The sequence below is a fragment of the Marmota monax genome, unplaced genomic scaffold (assembly GCF_021218885.2).
Source record: "Marmota monax isolate L192 unplaced genomic scaffold, Marmota_monax_Labrador192_F-V1.1 WCK01_AAM20220418_F8-fsc00059, whole genome shotgun sequence".
Taxonomy (NCBI): Eukaryota; Metazoa; Chordata; class Mammalia; order Rodentia; family Sciuridae; genus Marmota; species Marmota monax.
In genome coordinates, this window is record NW_026693595.1 from 5264512 (window position 1) to 5285041 (window position 20530).

Consider the following 20530-nt stretch of genomic DNA (forward strand, 5'->3'; position numbering starts at 1 on the left):
AATAGCTCCAACGGGTGTAGGTATTCTCATCTGACAATGGTAGGTGTAGTTTTGCTCAGAGGTGAAAATGGGTCTGCATTAATTTCTCTAATTCTTAGGGAAGGTAGGGCTTTCTGAAAGTTTCCAAAGGTTGAACCCATTCATAGAATTATAGGGCTGGAGGATCTCAGACAATGTCCAGCCTTATGATGTCAGTTTTACAAATTGAACAGCTACTAAATGCAAATCAAATGTGACAAATGGACTTTGCTCAAATGTGTTAGTTTTTGATGTGAAGGAACAAACAAGCCCAGCTAAAGCAAACACACTGAAATTTTTAGCAAGTAAAAAAATTGTGTTTAGAAGACATTGGTTCTGAATGACAGTCAGGTGCTCTTGACTGTATATCACACATTCCCAAGAACAAACCTCTCCTGTCTCTGTACTCTGCCTTCCATCAATCATACCCCATCTCTTGTCATTTCAGTTTGCTCTGCTTTGTTTTTGTCCCTTGTTGGGTTAAGGTTGGTTTGTTTTGTGAAAATAACCAATGCCTGGATTTCTCACTCTCCAGAGTTCTGGGGTGAGTTAAATCTACAGATGTTTATGAGTGTTGACAATCCCTGTTGGCAGATGTTATAGCAATACTTTTGTTTGAAAACTGGCTTTACTGAATGATCCTAGCAGAAAGGGAATCCTAGGAATTTGCTTTCATTTAGATCAGACATTTGAACCAATTGAAGAATGACCCCCATCTTCCAGCTCTTATAAACCCTTAGGAGACTCAAATTTTGTTTGTGCAGTCTGAGAAGAATTTTCTTGCTTTCATCTAATCTGGCTGCGGGTGGGGGAGTGGAAGACAGTTGTTCGAAAGGAAGCTGTTTGTTCATCCTAGCTCTCAGATCCGTTTCATAGGAAAATTTCCATAGGAATTCTGAGAAACAAAAGCTCCAAGGCAGAGAGCAACATTTGTTCTATTCAACATGCCCATGGCTGGGTCTGTGGCCAGCAGGGCAGCCAAACCAAAGGAATTTGAAGAACACAGTGACTTTCTGAATTGCAACCTCATGTCTGGCCACAATGCTAATTATTTCACATCAGCAACTTGGTATATTATGCTGGGGATCTTGGTTGTCTTCTTTTGTTAGTAACAAGCAAACTCCTACTGCTTATTCAGGAAGGTCACAATGAGAAAGGATGGGGGGACAGAGCTTGAGAAAGTAAACACAGGCACAATCTCCTTTTCATTATAAATCATTTCCTCTTCCCCTGCTTCTGTAATGATCAGATGATAAATGATTGTCATCTTCTTGGGGTTCTCTTTTCCTATGGAAGGACACGGTGTAACTGGGAAGCAGAAATCTGAATGCTGTAGTCTAAAGAGCTGGAAAGCAGAGGCAGGTGGTGAGTGAACAAAGCCCAGACATGCCCAGGGTTAACTTGATTGGCAGGAATCAACAGAACTGGGAAAACTTCAAGCCATAAAGCCTTTGTTTGGAAAGTTCTAAGAATAAAGGTTAGCCAGGTCAAATTAAGCTTTTCTATCAGGATTTCAAAATAAATCATTGGAAAAACAAAAACAAAACAAACAACAAATGTAGCACCTCTCTCTTTCCTTGAGACTGGCCATGTTTTAAGTTCAGCCAGAGGACTGGTAAGTTGAATGTTGAAAAAGTGTGATGAGTCTCTGAACAACTCAAGAATCTAACCCATCCTGCAACACATAAACACTGGTGGGTGGCCTTAGCTGAACCTGTTTTTTCATTTTTTCTAGTGTTTTTATTGGGGTTTAATATTTGTAGGGTTTACACCATAAGCAGTTGCAATGCCAAGTTGATACACACAGCATCAGGGCCTTAGAAATGCCAAACTGAGACTTGGGAACAAAAAGACAGGGTAGGTAATAAATAATTGGGTCTGATCAGAAAGATGGGGTCTGATTGAAGAGGAAATAAAATTAAAAGCTAATATATCCCACCCTCCCTCCTCCTCCTCCAATCTGTTGCCAAGGCTACCTGCCTCCAGGAAATTGTTCCTCCCTGCAGGAAATCGTACGACTTATTAATGAAGTACCACCTGGGTGGCTCTTTCCTGCCCATTTGGGCAGACATGGAAAGGCACCCCTTGAAGGCTTCTTTCCCACCTTTTGGCCCACCTTTTGGTCACTAGTCTGGTAGGCAAGATAAGGGGAGAAGGAGGGCATGAGAACAAAGGAAATGTAAAACCTATAAAAGGGGCAGGATGCCCCCCAATTCTATGGACACCCAGCTCTGGAGCCCCTTCTCTTCAGAGAAGACTTTGTTCTATCCTTTAAATAAAACATGCTTTCTAAGCTTTCCTGTGCATTTCTCGGGTGTTCAATCGTCACATCAGGGAAACAGGACTTGGCCCTGATTCTCATCACCAGCCTCAATACTGGAGGTGCACCTGTGCACCCTCCATTCCTAGATGTTATCTTTGGCACTGCTAGGGAAGGAAGTTCAAGTCTCAGTTTTCTTGTGTGGAATTGTGATATTCTGAATAACACTGATTTTACAAAAAGTCAAGTGAAAATCTCTATGTAAATGTCAACTATAAAGGTCCTAGAACTTTGCCCAGCATGTCTGCCTTAAACGCCATGTTCTCTGTTATAGTTTAGATATGAAGTCTCCCCCCAAATCTCCTGTGTTAATACAGGAGATGAAATAGTTCATAAAAGCTGTAACCTGATCGGTCCATTCTAGTTTGAATGGACTAACTGGGTGGTGATTGTAGGCAGGTGGGGTAAGGTTGCAGGGGGTAGGTCACTGGGGTTGTGTCCTAGAAGTCTTCATCTTCCCTGGGCCCTTCTCCCTTCCCTTTTCTTTCGCTGCTGCTTCCTGACTGCCGTGAATGAAGCAGTTCTCCTCCATGACATCCTTCCCCCATGATGTGGTGACTCACCTTGGCCCCAGAGCAAAGGACTTGGCCCACTATGGACTAAACCTCTGAAACCAAGAGCCAAAATAAACTTTATCTCCTCTAAGTTGTACTTGTTAGGTATTTTGGTCACAGTGATAAAAAGCTAACTAACATAGCCTCCTTCCCTAACATTGATTCATCTATTTATACATCCAACAATATTGATGAAACCAAAAAAACATATGGTCGTCACTCATTAGTGTTTGTTGGATGAAAATGTTTTATGGTAAAGCATCATCATTATCATTTATAGCAGGGGTTGGCAAACAGTCCACAGGCCCTTTTTCAAAAAACCAACTTTTATTGGAACAAAACCACATCCAGAACTGAACTGTAGTTGCTTCTGTGCTATACCAATACAGATAAGTAGGTATGAGCGACTTTCAAAGCCTGAAATATTTGCCATCTGGCTCTGATAAAGGAAATTTTCAGGCCTCTAAAAACATTAGGCACATTCCCCTAAACTTCTTTATCTTCCGGTGAATAATCTATCCATGAATATTTCTAGAAAAACATTTCTCAGGGTGTGTTTGAGAGAACACATTTTCTATGAGCCACTGCTTCCTTGGTTAAGGAGTTCAGAAAATATGATTTATAAGGAGTAGTGTTGTGGCTGGGGTTTAGCTCAGTGGCAGAGCACTTGCCTAGCACCTGTGAGGTACTGGGTTCGATCCTTCACCACATAAAAAATAAATAAATAAACAAACGAAGGTATTGTGTCCATCTACAACCAAAAAAAAAAAAAAAAGAAAATCGTTAAATTTGACAGTTAAGAGCTTATGATTTTAATTCAGTGTTTTCACAGGTATTTGACCCTGCTCTTTTTTTCATTAATTCATGTGTTATAGAGGTATTTGCCACAGAAACATCTTAGAAAGTTAGAAAGAGAGCATTTACTGTACATGCTACCTCTGGAAAATTGGAAGTGACTACTACATGTATTAAATTCCAGAAGGGGCATGAGGCACAGCCAAGGTACTTTGGGGAAGAATACAGTAATGAAAAATAGAAAATAGGGCTGGGGATATGGCTTAAGCAGCAGTGTGCTCGCCTGGCATGCGCGGGGCGCTGGGTTCAATCCTCAGCACCACATAAAAATAAAATAAAGATGTTGTGTTCACCGAAAACTGAAAAATAAATATTAAAAAATTCTCTCTCTCTCTCTAAAAAAAAAAAAAGAAAGAAAGAAAGAAAAAGAAAAAAAGAATACAGTAATGAGTTCCCTCAGTTAACCGTGGCCTGTGTGCCAGAAATGTACAAACACCTTATTCAAAGTACTTATAGTAAAAGGATCTCTGTATTGCTGCATATGAAGTGTGACTTTGAGGATGCCTTTTTGGTGTGAATTATGAGCTAATTATGAAGAAATCTCACAAAGAATTATCGCAAAGATACTTAAGTCTTATTTTCCAAGAGAACTTCTTAGAAGATGAAATTTATTTGTTTTATTTATATATATGTGTGTATATACATATATGTATTATGTACACATACATATATGTATGTGAATATATATGTGTGTGTATATATATATATATACACACACACACACACACACACATAAATGATTGTTGTATATTTTTATTTTGCTTCTTGTATTCCCATAACACATTTTATACCTCTTGTAGTTATCCTATAGTTCTCAGGTATTATGATAGACTTTCTTCATCCTCTTTTTTCTTTGCTCTTCAGATTTGGAAGTTTCATATTCTCAATCTCAGATATTCTTTCCTTAGCTGTGTCCAGTTTCTAATGAGCTCAACACAGGCATTCTTTATTTTTGCTATAGTGTTCTTAATCTTTAGCATTTCTCTTTATTTTTTTCTTACAGTTGACATCTCTCGCCTCCTAGTTCCCATCTGTTCTGGCATGTGTCCTATTTTTCCCATTAAAGCCCTAAACATATTCGTCTTAGTCTTTTGAACTCCTAATGTGACAATTCCTCTATCCTGCCATATCCAAGTCTGCTTCAGATTCTTGATCTGTTTCATTGAATCGTGGATTTTTCCCTTTATTTGCCTTGTAATTTCTTTGTTGAAAGCTAGACATGATGTTCTGGGTGAAAGGAACTCATAGGGATAGGCCTTTAGTGGTGGTAAGGTGTGTGTCCGGGAAGTGCAAGCATCTAACCTTTCCATGATTAGGTTTTAGTCTTTTGGTAATCCTATGCTCCTGGATTGTGAACTTCACAAGTGCTTCCCAGTCCTGCACACACACACACAATAACAACAACACCCCCCCCCAACACACCCCCTCTAGGTGGTACTGGATGGCTAGAGGAGACTGGGGTTGGGTATTTACCTTATCCCTGTTTGGTTAGGTTCTGAAGTAACCAACTTAGGTTAGGCTCTGATAAAATAGTTTCTCTTGAGGGCAGAACTTGAGAAGAACAGAATGCTTTAGCATATTTCGAAATGCTAGAAGGTCTTAGCAGATTTTACCCCAAAGTTCATGTGAGAACCTGGAAGTAAAACCCTTAAAAAACTAGGTCTCGCCCATGAATGGATTTCTCTGGAGTTTTTAACTCTCAGGTTTGTTCCTCATCAAGCCCCTAGCAACTTAACCATTACAGGGTAGATTTTCCCGCCTTTGCTCATGAAGGTTTCCGTGTGTGGATTCTTTGCTCTGGTAAGTTGTTATACACTGTAACCATATATCTGTCTCTCCAGTTTTTAAGGCAGCAGGTTGCTTTGTGACTTTGCTTCTCTGACACATTTAAGAAGAGTTAATCTTCATTTTGTTCAGCTTTTTGTTTGTTGTTAGGATGGAGTGGTGACTTCCAAGTTGCTTATAGGTACACCAGAAATTGGAAGTCTACATCATTCTCTATATCTGGGCCCTGGGATTAGGGTCCTTTTCAGATCCTGTGTGTCAAGAAAGCATTATTAATTTCTTCTTTGAGATGCTACCTTTGCTCCAAATATATGGCAGTATTAAAAGAGTGTCAAAAGTACTATATGTATCAGTAAAAAGGAATAACATCTCCATGTATTAGAAACACAACAAAACTTCTATACTATGATTAAGGGTTGATTCTGGATTCTGCCCAGGGCTGTGTGGGCAAGTAGGAGTGTCTCAAGACCAAGGGATTAAGCAAAACTCTCCTGGTTCAGAAAGAGTTTGGAAGTTTCTTTAGGGCTGTCACTTTTGGCAAGTTCTGTATCCATGAAAAAAAGACATTGAATGAGTTCACCACTCGAAACTAAAACAAGCCTCATACAGTAGCAGATCACCAATATGTGCAATATTAGTAGAAGCAACCTCAAACCTGGGAGAGTGGCTGAAAGCAAGGGAAAACAAAAAACAAAACAAAACAAAAAAGCTCCTCACCTAAGATGAGCTTGTAATGCACATTTCAAAATATATGAAAAATTTTAGTCAAAGATGGACAACCAACAATTTGAGACAAATTCATTTTAGGTACAATTTAAAAACCAGAATAAGTTGAAAAGGTATTAAATACATGAGTTTAGGATTATGAGTGGTGAATGAAAAAAAATTCATAAAAAGAACCAGAATTAACCAAACAAATATAGGCAAAAATGCAATAAGGAGAGAAACATGAACTAGAACTATCTACATATCTTTTGCATGAGAAGTCCAGACAGTTAAATGAAACACACAGTAGATTGTATTCATTCTAGGCTGACTCCAAGGGAGGAAGTAGTGCTCTGAAAGTGGGAAGAAGATGAAAGACAGGAGGCTTCAGCATATATTCAACAGGAGTTTCAGAGGAAGAGAAAGGAAGTGGTAAAAAAAAGAAAACAACTGAAAAATTTTCAAAATTCAAAAAATTCACAAATCCTCACATTGAAAAGAATACCAAGAAAAATGAAAAGGATAAATAGAAGTAGATGCACATGTAGACACTGATGGTAATATTACAGAACCACACACACCAAGGAAAAATCTCAAAAGCTACAAGTGAGAAAGAAAGAATTCTTGCTAACAAGTACTCATTCAATGAACAATAGACTTCTTATTGGCAACAAATTCCAGAACACAACAGAATAAGATTCTCAAAGTGCTGTTGGAAAACAACCGCAAACTTTGAATTTTAAACTCCAATAATAAATATATATATAAAATATAAAAGTAAAAACTTAAAAATAAAGGCCATATAAAGACAGTTTCAAACATGCTTTAGCAAAACTTAACCACTTAGAAGCCTTAATGAAAGAACCATCAACAAATATCCAAGAATTGAAATGTAAAATAAAACCAACAAGAGAAACTAATGGTCTTTAACTGCTCTTAGGTTTAATTAACCATTGACAACACACACACACACACACACACATACACACACCAAAAACTAGATAAGAATATTATGGAAGAAGGTAAAGTGGAGAGGGAGTCTTTTCTTTGAAGATTGCTTTGGTTGAATTTAATAGGTGGATAAAGATATTAAGTAGTTCTAGACCAGTGTTCCTGGTCTAGATATTAAGATATTAAGTAGTTATTAAGATATAAAAATATTAAGTAGTTCTAGACCAGTGTTCCTCAAGCTTTGGCATTCATCAGAATCACTTAGAATATACAATTTGTGGCCCCACCTCCAGAGTTTGTGTTATTAGGCTTGGAGTAGGGCCTGGGAATCTGCATTTTTCAATTTCCACATGACGCTAATGCTGCTGCTCTTGAAGCCATGCTTTGAGAACCAGTTCTTTAGTGTTTATTGTGAAGATATTGTAATTAAGTATGTAGATACAAATTAAGGGTGATCATTAAAAGAATAGGAACTCTACATAGTTTCAAAACCACAGTGGAGAGGCCGGGTGCGATGGTGGCACTCACCTATAATACCACCAATTTGGGAGATTGGGGTTCAAAGTCAGCCTTAGCAACTTGGCAAGGCCTAAGCAACTTAGCAAGACCTTGTCTCAAAATAAAAGCACACCTGGGTTCAATCCCTGGTACTAAAAAGAAAAAAAGAATCCCACAGAGGAGAAAAAAGAATATGTAAAAATGTTATAACAGAAGGCAAGCAAGAAAGGGAAAAACAAGAGAGTGAGGAGGAAGAGAATAGCATATAAAATTAAGATGGTAGAACTAAATCCACAGACTAGAAAGGGCTTTGCAACACTTATAACTGGTAAAGAATTTGTTTCCAGAATTGATCAAGATTTTTTACAGACCTTTTAAGAAAAGACAAAGCCCCAATAAAATGTGAAAGGAGGTGATTCAGCAATTCAGACAAAAAGGAAATTAGTATGGACAAAAAGCCAACAAAAGTCTCACTAGTAAGCAGGGAAATACAAATTAAGATATGGATTTATAGCCAACAGATGTTACTTGAAAACAAGGTGACAGTTGCTAACAAAGATATGATCTTTCTATCAATTGTCAGGGTAAAAGTGCACATTCTCTTACCCTGTGTCTGGGAAGTTACACTTATGAAAAATCTAGAGGAAATCTTGCATGTGTGTGCAGAAGTGTGTGTACAATGTTCTGGTGGTATTGCTTGTGACAATAAAAAACAGAAAATAAACTCATCTTATCATCAGGGACTGGATCAAAATGTGGTACCTTTGTACAGTGATTTACTCCAAAGAGTTAAAATGAATTGGTGCTATAAATACAGAGTTTACATACAGATGCTTTAATATTCGATATTATGCAACATTATTTACCCTGAATACTTTGAATTGGCCTCAGTTAAAATTTTGGTTGAAACTCTAAGCTAAATGTTTCAGCAATAGTTAATGAAAAATTTCAGTGAAGTTATTGGCATAGATGTTCTGGAGAATCTAAAAAGCACAATCAGCCTTTTTTCTTTGTTTAGATTAGCAAGATAATGCAAGAGGTTAAGGAATATTTATGTTCCAGTTACATGATTTAAAAATCAATCTGTGTGTCTTTTGTATTTTGTTATCATAGAATTGTCTCTATCTATGACTATTTACTTCATAGTACAAAGAACTTTCCTATCAAATGTAATAGTGACTGTCCTAAGACTGTTGACTTGATAACTTGTAACAATGTATGTTTGTTTTAGGAAACTTCATTTGTTTAAATATTTGTATTAGAGAATTGTGTGTATCTTTTACTTAAATAAACTGTCAGTCATTCTGTTCTTGTTTCAACCAGCATATAAAAACTGTTCGTTAAAGACAGGAATGTATAATTTAAGATTTTCCTGGGGCTGGGGATGTGGCTCAAGCCGTAGCGTGCTCGCCTGGTATGAGTGCGGCTCAGGTTCAATCCTCAGCACCACATACAAATAAAGATGTTGTGTCCGCCAATAACTAAAAAATAAATATTAAAAAAATTCTCTCTCTCTCTCTCTCTCTCTCTCTCACTCTCTCTTTAAAAAAAATAAAATATTAAAAAAATATTTTCCTACTTGCAAAAATTTTTTTCCAGTTAAAAAAAACTAAGGCTTGTAACATTAACTTAAAAACTACAGTATAAATACCAGTTTTCTAGTTATGTGTGTTTATTTAAACAACAAAATTTATAAAATTAACACGACTGGTATTCCATGTGGCATTCGTTTACCAGAAACATTAGTGTCAAATAAATATAAATATTGCTTAAACTTAATATATCTTGGTGATGAATTATTGAAGTGTGAATCTGCAGGAGACAGGCAGCTTCATTATCTCTCATGCTTACTTCAGAAAATAAGTGATCTGATGGATATATGGCAAAAATAGCATTGCTGAATGTAGATGTGAGTACTTGGATATTTGAGTATTTGATTTTACAAGGATAAGACATCACATGCATTCTTAAATGGTTTATAGATGGAAAAATAATTATGTGAAAAATGTGTTCCTTTTTCTCATATATGCAATTTATATTAGCCAATTCCTAATTTCCCATGCCAAATCTGGTCTTACACATTTCACACAGACCCTGTATAACTCCAGGGACATGAGTCTTCAGCTGTGACAGCAGTGAGCCAACAGCATCTTTACATTGCTCCAGTCATGTTTCTGCACATTTCTAGCTGGCAACCTCTTACTTATCCATGACAACCACACAGACCTTTACCAGTCTCTTGATGCTCCCTCAGCCTCCTAAATGCTCAGCAGATGACGTCATTCGAGTTCCTCAGGAGAGTAGAGATTCTGAGGCATTCTTTCCAGAACATCCCTCCAGTTCTTTTCCCCTTGTTCTCCAGGAAAACAGGACAAATTGTGTGTGTGTGTGTGTATGTGTGTGTGTGTGTGCATGTGTACAATGTTGTTTATTTATCTAGCAATTGATTTATTTTAAGAAATCAATTCACACAGTTGTGGGTTGTCAAGTCAAAAAATTTGCAGGGCATGTACAACCACAAGAATGGGAAGTTAAACTCCATGTATGTCTAATAGGTCAAAATACATTCTACTGTCATGTAAAACTAAAAAGTTTCATGTAAAATTAAAAAAGTGGGGAAAAAAAGGAAATTCCTGTGGCAGTTGATGTTATAGTCTTTGGTTTGAACACAATTTGGAGGTAGAATTCCTTCCTTCCTCAATGGGTCAGGGAGTAGGGTGCTGGGGAGGTTTAGTCTTTTCTTTTAAGGCCATCAGCTGATTGGGTGGGTTCACCAATAAATGGAGGTCAATCTACTTTATTCAAACTCTATTTTTTTCTCCCATATTTTTTGTTTGTGCATTAGAGCTGTACATATTGATGGGATTTGTTGTTATACATTTGTACATGCATACAATATAAGAACATAATTTGGCCAATATCATTTCCCAGCATTTTCCCCCTCCCACCCTGCCTCTCACTCTTTGGTCCCTTTTTTCTACTGACCTCCCCTTGATTTTCAAAATACCCACCCCACCTTTGTTGTCGTTGTTGTTTTTTTCCTCTTTCTAGCTTCTGTATATGAGAGAAACCATATGACCCTCAAGCTTCTTTTTTTTTTTAATTTTTTATTGTTGGCTGTTCAAAACATTACATAGTTCTTGATATATCATATTTCACACTTTGATTCAAGTGGGTTATGAGCTCCCATTTTTACCCCATATACAGATTGCAGAATCACATCAGTTACACATCCATTGCTTTTTAATTGGACTTTTTCACTTGAAATGATGATCTCTAGTTCCATCCATTTTCCTTCAAATGCCATAATTTCATTTTTTATGACTAAATAAAATTCCATTGTGTATTTATATCATATTTACTTTATCCATTCATCTGTTGATGGATACCCAGGTTGAGTCCATAGTTTTGCTACTGTAAATAGTGAACTGCTGTATACATGTGTATGCATGTATTACCAAAGTAAAATGTCTTTAATTCTTCAGGATTACTGCTGAGGAGTGGTATAGCTGGGTCCTATGGTGGTTACATGCCTGTCCTTTGGAGAAGTCTTCATACTGATTTCCATAGGTGTTGTACTAATTTATGGTTCCACTGACAGTGCAAAATTGTTCTTTTTCTCCACATCCTCTTTTATTTATTATTTGTATTCATTATATCCAGCATTTATTATTTGTATTCTTGATGATTGCCATTCTGATTCTGACTAGTGTGAGATAAAATCTCAGTGTAGTTTTGATTTGCATTTCCCTAATTGCTAATGATGCTGAACATTTTTTCATGTATTTGTTGGCTATTTGTATTTCTTCTTTTGAGAAACATCTGCTTAATTCATTTGCCCACTTATTAACTGTGTTCTTTGGTTTGTTTTTTGGTGTCAAGTGTTTTGGGCTCTTTATATATTCTAAATATTAATCTTCTGTCAAAAGAGTAGGTAGCAAAGATTTTTCTCCCATTCTGTGGGTTCTCTCTTCACATTCCTGTTTGTTTCTATTGCTGTGCAGAAGCTTTTAAATTTGATGCTATTCCATTTATTAACTCCCCACATTATTTCCTAAACTTTTGGGGTTCTACCAAGAAAATTGGTGCCTGTACCTAAAAGCTGGAGTGTTCACCCTAGGTTTTATTCTAAGAGTTGCATAGTTTCTGTTCTAATTCTGAATCACTGAAATTGAAAAGGACTATGAGATGTGGGCTAATGAGATGGATAAACTCTTCAAATTCCTGATTAAACCTAAGCCCCACCTGCTGGAACTCCACTCATAAAACTTGCAGACACCCCACTATAGGAGTGCATTGATCTGATCTGTGCAGAAAAAACTCCAAATGACATTACTTCCCATCCCATTCTACCTCATACAGGGGAGAAGAGAAGCTAAGACTTATTTGAACCAACTTTAGTCTTAATCCACTCCAACTGGCAGCTTGGTGAACAACACAAAAAGAGGATGGGGATAATGACCCCTAAGCCCTTGCTTTCTCTCCCAGTACATAGCCCAAGAAGAAATGGAAAGAAAGGCATAGAAGGTGTTTGCTGGGTTTCTGTTCTCGTGACTAAAAGGCTCAGGGGTCACTCCAGTTGAACTGGGCTGACTGGGCTGCGCAAAATAACCACACAAAAGACACAAATACCTTTTTCTTTGGGGTTGCTGTGATGGCTCCTCTGACCTCAAGGGTCCGCAGGAAGAGAGAGCAAGAGCACGCGCTGACCCCTTTTATTGAGGAGAAGCTATTCAAATGAGGCAAGGGGTCAGGTTTCCGGGGGGGATGAGTCTATCTTCATGATGTCCACTGTCAGCAGGTTGACTGACATCTGGGTGGGCCACACCCAAGGGCACAGTAAGAGGAGGGGACACACACAAGGCACTTCCATGGAAGATTCTATCCTAAACAGGGCAAGGGGTTACATGACAAAGGAACAGGTGAGCACAGCTTCACCCATGGGGCTGTAGCAAGACACACCCATGCATGAGACACCGACCCTTGAACCCAAGAAGGGTGGGGAAAGCTCTGCCACATTTCTGTGATGGAGCAGAGCGCCTCAGCACCCAGTTGGGGAGTGTGACCCAGTCACATGCAAGGTTGGTCTCCCACAAGTGTTCATCTATTCTCATTGACTATTTTGACCACCTTATTTAAAATGATTGCTTAATTTTTCATTAAGTACATGTGTTTTTCTTTTTCTTTTTTTGTTTTTGTGTGTATTTTCTCTGCTGATTGGTTTATGGACATATACATATTTTTTTTTTTCATTTTTAACATTTTAAAATTGTAGTTATTTTTCCTTGCCTTGTCTTTTGAGGATTAGAGCATTTGATTAGTATATTTTGGTTTTGTTTTATGTTGTTTTTTATTTGTCTGTTGCTCTTACTTCTTATTCTTTCTTTTCATCTGCTAACAGCCAAATTCTATTGTTCTCTATTTCACTCTGTCGTTACTTTGTTATTTCTACTCTTTCTCTTCCTTCCTTATAACCATCACATGCTACATCTCTTCTGAATTCTCTGTTCACTTTTTGAAATTATGAACTCTTTTCTGCCTTTCTATCACATTTTATTTTCACTTAATTAACTGCATTCTTCCCATCATTTAGCACTAATTGGTTTATGTAACTCCTGCCCCCCACCATTCATTTTGTTGCAATTATTGCTGCTGTGAATGACATACTTGACCTCTGTTTCTTGCTTTAATGACCAATATAGTTCAAGGTTACTTATTGTTTTTGCTGTTGGCAATTGCTGACCCTACTATTTCTTGGTTTTGTGGAAATTAAAATTGTATATGTCATAGGAGAAACCCAGCAATGAACTTAGATGCAAAAATACTTAATAAAATATTAGCAAATCATGTTCAACAACATACTAAGAAGATTGTACACCACAACCAAGTTGGTTTTTCCAGAGATACAAGGACAGTTTAACATACACAAATCAATAAATATAATTCATCACATTAGCAGACTTAAGGACAAAAATTGCTTAGTAATCTCAATAGATGCTGAGAAGGCCTTTGTTAAAATTCAGAACCCATTCATGATAAAAACATTGAAGAAACTAGGGATAGAAGAACCCTACCTCAACATCACAAAGGCACTATATGAAAAACTACCAACCTCATAGCAAATAGGGAAAAATTGAAAGCATTTCCTTTAAAATCTGGGACAAGACAAGGATGTCCACTCTCACCACTCCTATTTAATATAGGACAAGAAATTCTGGCCACAGCACTTAGGCAAGAGAAGGAAATTAAAGGGATAAAAATAGGAAAGGGAGAAGTCAAATTATCACTCTTGGCAGACGACATGATTCTATATCTAGAATATCCAAAAAATTCTACCAAAAGACCATTAAAGCTAATAAACAAATTTGGCAAAGTAACAGGTTACAAATCAACATCAGAAAATCAATAGCTTTCCAATGTACTAACAAAGAATCTGCTGAAAAAGAAATAAGGAAAATAATTCTATTCACAATAATCTCAAAAACAAACAAACAAACAAACAAAAAAAAACTGGAAATAAATTTAACCAAGGAGGTCAAAGACCTCTATAATAAAAACTATAGAATATTAAAGAAAGAAACCAAAGACTTCAGAAGATGGGAAAACTTCCCATGTTCATGGATAGGCAGAATTAATATTGTTAAAATGGCCATACTATCAAAAGCAATATACAGATTTAATGTATATTGAATCCCCACCAAAATACCAATGAAATTCTTCACAGAACTAGAAAAAACAGTCTTAAAATTAATTTGGAAGAATAAAAGACCCAGAATAGCTAAAGCAATTTTAAGTCAAAAAAGCAATGCTGGAGTCATCATAATACCTGACTTCAAATTATAATACAGAGTTATAGTAACAAAAACAATGGTACAGAACAGAAGATACAGGGACAAACCCACCCAGATGCCATCTGATCCTTGACTAAGGTGGCAAAAACATACACTGGAGAAAAGACAGCCTTTCATCCATATGTAGAAGAATGAAACTATACCCTTATCTTTCATCCTGTACAAATCAATTCAAAATGGATCCAAAACCTAAGAATTAGAACAGAGACTATGCAACTCCTGGAAGAAAACCTAGAGTCAACACTCCATCATTTAGGCATGGGCACCAATTTTTTGATAGAATCCCTAAAGCTCAGGAAATAATGCAGAGTGTTAATAAATGGAATAGCATCAAATTTAAAAGCTTCCGCACAACAACAGAAACAAACAGAAATGTGAAGAGAGAGCCCACAGAATGGGAGAATATCTTTGCTAGCTACTCTTTTAACAGAAGATTAATATCTAGAATATATAAAGAGCCCCAAAAAACTTGACACCAAAAAAAAAAATCTGCCAATTTTTGTAACTTCCTTTTAATGTCTGAGGCTGACTAATATAAATTTATCCTTTAAAATTATGTGGCCCTCAGGTATTCAGAATCTATTGTAGTGTGCTTTCTCAATGCCTCTGGAAGTTTCTCCAGAATGTTTGCAGGGTTCTTCTGATGAATTTCAGATATGAATTTCAGAATTCTTGATGAATTTCAGATATCTTAGACTTCTGCCTTGATGTTCGGAGACCTTCAAGGAACAGAGCCTGAAGATGTCTCATTTTCTAATTATCCTGTTCATCATTCAGTTTCCATTCAGAATTGTTCTTAGGAACTGCGTGTGCCCCAGGTATATTATTAGATTTACTCCTACTCTGTGTTGCAGGGGCATGAATGAGACACTGATCATTTCCAAAATGTTTAGATGTCCTTAAAGAGTCTCCTTTTCATTAGAGGTCAAAATTTGGTTAAGCAGTAATATAATATCCTTCCAGGTTAAGACATAAGTTTTGGAACACTTCAATGTATTTATCTGGATCCTTTGAAAACTTACTTAGTCCTTTATTTACCTCAGGTGTTGAAGAAAAAAATGGGACATGGATATTGTTTGGCTCAAATTCCCTTTCTGGCATTTCCAGAAGTGGCAGTATGTTTTGTCCTCCTCTAGGGGTGGATGATGAGGGTCTTGGGGAAGGAGGACAGGAAGGCAAGGGTTAGTAGGGGTTAGGAAATCTTGGGATTTCTCTAACTTTGCTACTCTCTTAGATGTTTCCTTAGACTTCTCTTCCATTAAGGCTGCAATTATAGCTGGGTCTAGCTTACATTGCTGATATAATTTGGGGTTCTCCCTCAGAGAAATAAAATTTGAACATAGGGGACCTCAGGCCATTTTTCTTCCTTCTTACAAAACAAACTAAGCTTCAAGATAGGTTTAAAGTTTATACTTCCCCCTGGCAGCATGATTCTCCTTTGGAGAGTTTGTATTGAGGTCACCCCTGACAGTAGAAGAAAATCAGGCACATTTTCCTGAGTGTCTGTGAATCAAATTTGTCCCAGTTTTTTGGTGGGCAGGCTAGTGGTGAAACTGGCACTACTTTTGAGGCTGAAGCTCCAAACTGGATCAGAATCAGAACTCAGGCACTCACACCAGAAGAACTGCCCACTCTCAGAGGGGTGTCTCTCTGAATGAGCTTCTTGGCCAATGGCAATCCCACCCCTCTCATTCTACATGATTCACTGGATTTATTGCTGCCTTACCAGAAAATCCCTCAGATTTTGGTTTCCACATGACAAAGAACCCGAGGAGACTCAGACTTAGTGGATCTTATTGGTCTCTCCTGGACACTATTGGACTTCCATATATGATGGCTGATAATTAAATGTCAGCCAACAGTGGGATGTATTTCTCTGCTTCATGTGTCTACAAAATTAGAGAGACTAGTAAGAATTAATTTTCCTTCAATTGAGCAGGATCCAAAGAGTCTATGTAAGATCAGGGTCATCATGGACAAAGGACCCTTTTAAAGGGGTTTTTCCATCTACAATCTGCATCCCAAGAGGGGTCCCAGAAGGACAAAGAGGACAGGTTGTCTCCGAGGACTTTCTGCCTTCCTCATGGAGAAATTTGAGGAAGAATTAAATTAACAGTTGTGAGCCCAGTGGGCTTGGAGATACCCAAGAGGGACAGAGGGATAGAGTTCAGCTTCCTTCCATGGGAAATGTGTGAGAATGTGTCTCCTAGATCCCTAAAGAACAAAAAGAGTTGGGTGCCTCCCCTTCCCTTTCAGACAAAGAAACTGGGGAGTTGCATGAGGGTGAAACAATGGTGGTATCTTTGCAAGTCAGCAGGCCTTCAATATGTGAGAAAGGGAGCCCAAACCCATTTCTACAACCACTCTGCATAGTATATACCTCTTTCTGCGGATAGACCTTTAGTTATGAGGGAAGCACTTGGGACAATCTAGTGTGAGGAAGGAGGTGCAGGTGGCTCACTATGAAAGTGCTGGCCTCGCAGAATGTTCATTCAGCACCATGATATATCAATTGCCGTAGGATACCCCAAAGAGCTGTTAGGAAATGGCATCAGAAGAGGGCCTTTGACAGTCACTGAAGACCAATCTTAGACTTTCCAACTTCCCACCAGATCCTCACATCCAAGGGCAGGCCAGGATCAGGGGCCACCGTCTACTTGCTCTGGATGCACCCTGAGGCAGGATAGAAAAGTGGGAAATGGCTCCATTGAGCTCAACATGTCTGACTTGTAGGGCAGGAAATTGGAAACTACAGAAACGGAGGAACCTATTACCTGAGACTTGAGCCATGCTAATTGTTTTTTTTTTTTTTTTTTTAGAGAGAGAGATTTTTAATATTTGTTTTTTAGTTTTTAGTGGACACAACATCTTTATTTTATTTTTATGTGATGCTGAGACTCAAACCCAGCGCCCCGTGCATGCCAGACAAGAGCGCTACCGCTTGAGCCACATCCCCAGCCCATGCTAATCGCTTTTAAGTGGCTGACAGGTGCCCAGTTTTCCTCCAAAGGATAGTGAAGGCAAAGAACATCAGTAGCAAATGGCTTACCTTGGTGAGGATTGTGGTCCTGGATGAGCCCCCAGGATGTTACTGGCTGGATTTGGGATAGGGTTCCTGTTCCATGGAGTTGAAGAATAAACACCACAAATGCAGCAAGTGAGCAGGAATTTTATTAAAAAGGAAAGTGAGAAAAAGATCCAGAACTTCCAATGCTGTGTGCCTAGGAGGGTCAAGGCTGTTGTTTAAGTCTTACAGCATCCCCTTTTTTTGTGTGCCTCAGAGGGCATGGGCTCTATTATGGATCATGCAGTAACCTTTTGTGAGGTAGAAATTTATACCTTTTGAGAAACAGGAACAGTTTAATAACACATCAGGGTATGTTAAATGGTGTCCTCATGCTTGCCCTCTTGTTGACCTTTCCTGTCCCTCCCCTACTTTCCAAGGCCTATCCTTTTCTATCTCACCAGTGGTAGCTGTTACTATTGCCACAACTGGCTTGGCTCTAATGTAGTCTTTCTTTGTTGATTAATATATCCAAAATTTCTGAGTCTCTAAGACACTGTGACTGTCCAATACTGAGTTTTGGTGAAATCCCTCTTTCACCCACCTTGCAGAGATGCAGTACTACTGCTGCTTCAATCCCAAGCAACAGAGAAACTAGGAATGCAGCCTTCCTCTAGCTCACTATTTTGAATCTCCCTCAAAGTCTACTTTAAATGTTATCACATCTGAAAAATATAGCATTTAGGTAAGTTTATCAAATAACTGGGTACCACAAATTTAGTCATTGTACCTTTTCCCCTGGGACCTACTGATCTGAATCCACAGCTTTTATTTTCACTGTTCCCTGAAGTTTCTTTTAGAATAATGACCTTCGTTCTACATTAATCTATCCATGTTCCTTATCTTCTTTTCTTTTACTTTCTCCAAACATCATTTTATCAACGATGCTCTCTGACTTCTGTTTCTTCATTGTCTCTCATTTATTTTTGTTTCCTTTTGGTATCTAATTATGTTATCTCCCATCTTAAAAAAAATCACCCTTAATTCTCCATCTCCCTCCCATTTTCCCTATACCCATGCCTCCTGTAACAGCACTAACTCATTTCTGAAAATTCTGTTGCTAAATGAACAGCCATTAAATGAAGACAGTATTTCCATTACTTTTAATGGAAACATGATGAATTTCATCTGAACTCATACACTCAATTTTTATAGGTAGTAATATATGTTGAATGATGAAAACAAGTTTTTACAAATAATTAATAACATTGAAAATCAACAATTTGTGCATCAAGTATGATATAATGACTGTTAAGCTAAATATTTATCTTTGTATCATTTTCTTCAAAAGTTTTTCAACCTGTTCGGGGCACATGTTATCTTCACTCCTCTCCTCCCTCTACCTGGTCCCTTTCCTCTGCTCTCCTGGTCTCCCTTCAATTTTCCTGAGACCCACTCCTACCCCTGCCACCACACATACACCTTTTCCCCCTCTAGCTTTTGTATATGAAAGAAAACTTACAATCTTGATTTTCTTTAATATTTTTAACATCCATCACTTTTTTTATTGGTGCATTATAGTTATACACATTGATGGGATTTGTTGTTACACATTTGTACATGTATACAATGCATGATATAAAAATATAATTCGGTCAATATCATTCCCCTACACTCCCCCCCCACCCCGACCCCCTCCTTCAACATACAACCTCTTGGTCTCTTTCTTCTACTGATGTCTCTTCGATCTTCTTGAGATCCCTACCTTTCTTTTTCTTTTTCCTCTGTATCTTCTGCATATTATAGAAAACATATGCCCCTTAACCTTCTGAGTTTGAATTATTTCATTTAACATGATGGTCTTTAGTTCCATTCATTCTTCTGCAAAAGACAAAATTTTAGTTCTTAACAGCTGAATAAAACCCCATTGTGTATATACACCACATTTTAATTATCCATTCATTCATTGGTGGACACCTAGGCCATTTCCATAGTTTTGCTATTGCAAATTGTGCTGCTATAAACATGGGTATGCATATATCACTGTAGTATGATGACTTTCATTCTTCAAAATAAATACTGATGCATAGTGTAGCTGAGTCCTATGGTGGTTCCATGTCTAGTCTTTTAAGGAGACTCCAAACTGATTCCATAGTGACAACTCTTGATTTTTTGAGTTTGGTTTATTTCACTTAACATAATGTTCTCATCAAGGGGAAAGACCTTCCATTTTCCTGAAAATGTCACTTCTTACAGAGTTTATGATTAGTATATTTTAGGTGAAAAAGTCATTATAGTCAAACAAAAGTGATATAATATTTCAAGAGCCCGGTGGTAAAAATCTTTCCCTTACCACCTACTATATAAGGTAACATAACTCTTTACTGCTAAACTTTTCAAAAGAGAAATCTACTATTACTATCTCCACTGTCTCAACTCATTTTTATGGTTGTTTGGGTTCAGTTCTCTTGCCAAGAACCTTTTTAATTGGTCATCCTGTTTTTAAGTACAATATTTTGACTTGGCTTCTTGGAAGTCATTCATAGGGCCAATCATTTCCTCTTGTTTTAAAGTCTTTCCTTCCTTGATTTCAGTTTTGTTGAGCAAACACACATTGATGGACCAGATACTTTGTGTTAGAAATCATACTGGCTGCCAGAGACCCAGGGGTGTGTACAATGTAGACTCTGTTCCTGAGGATTTAACAGCCTGGGGCTTGAGGCAGACTAGTAAAATTTGCTTCAATATAATGGCATGGATTCTGGATATAACTGTACTTAAGGGCAAAAAGTAAAAGCAGTTTACTGTGGTGTGGAGGAGAGAGACCTAGATCAAGTTTTTTTTTGTTTTGTTTTGTTTTGTTTTTAAGTGGCATCTGAACTGAGTCTTAAATCTTGAGTATTAATGTGGTTTTCAACTTGTCACATTTCCTTTCTATCTCTGGTTTTTCTTTTTCACTTCTCTTTTTGGTGTTTATGTTCCTCAGTCT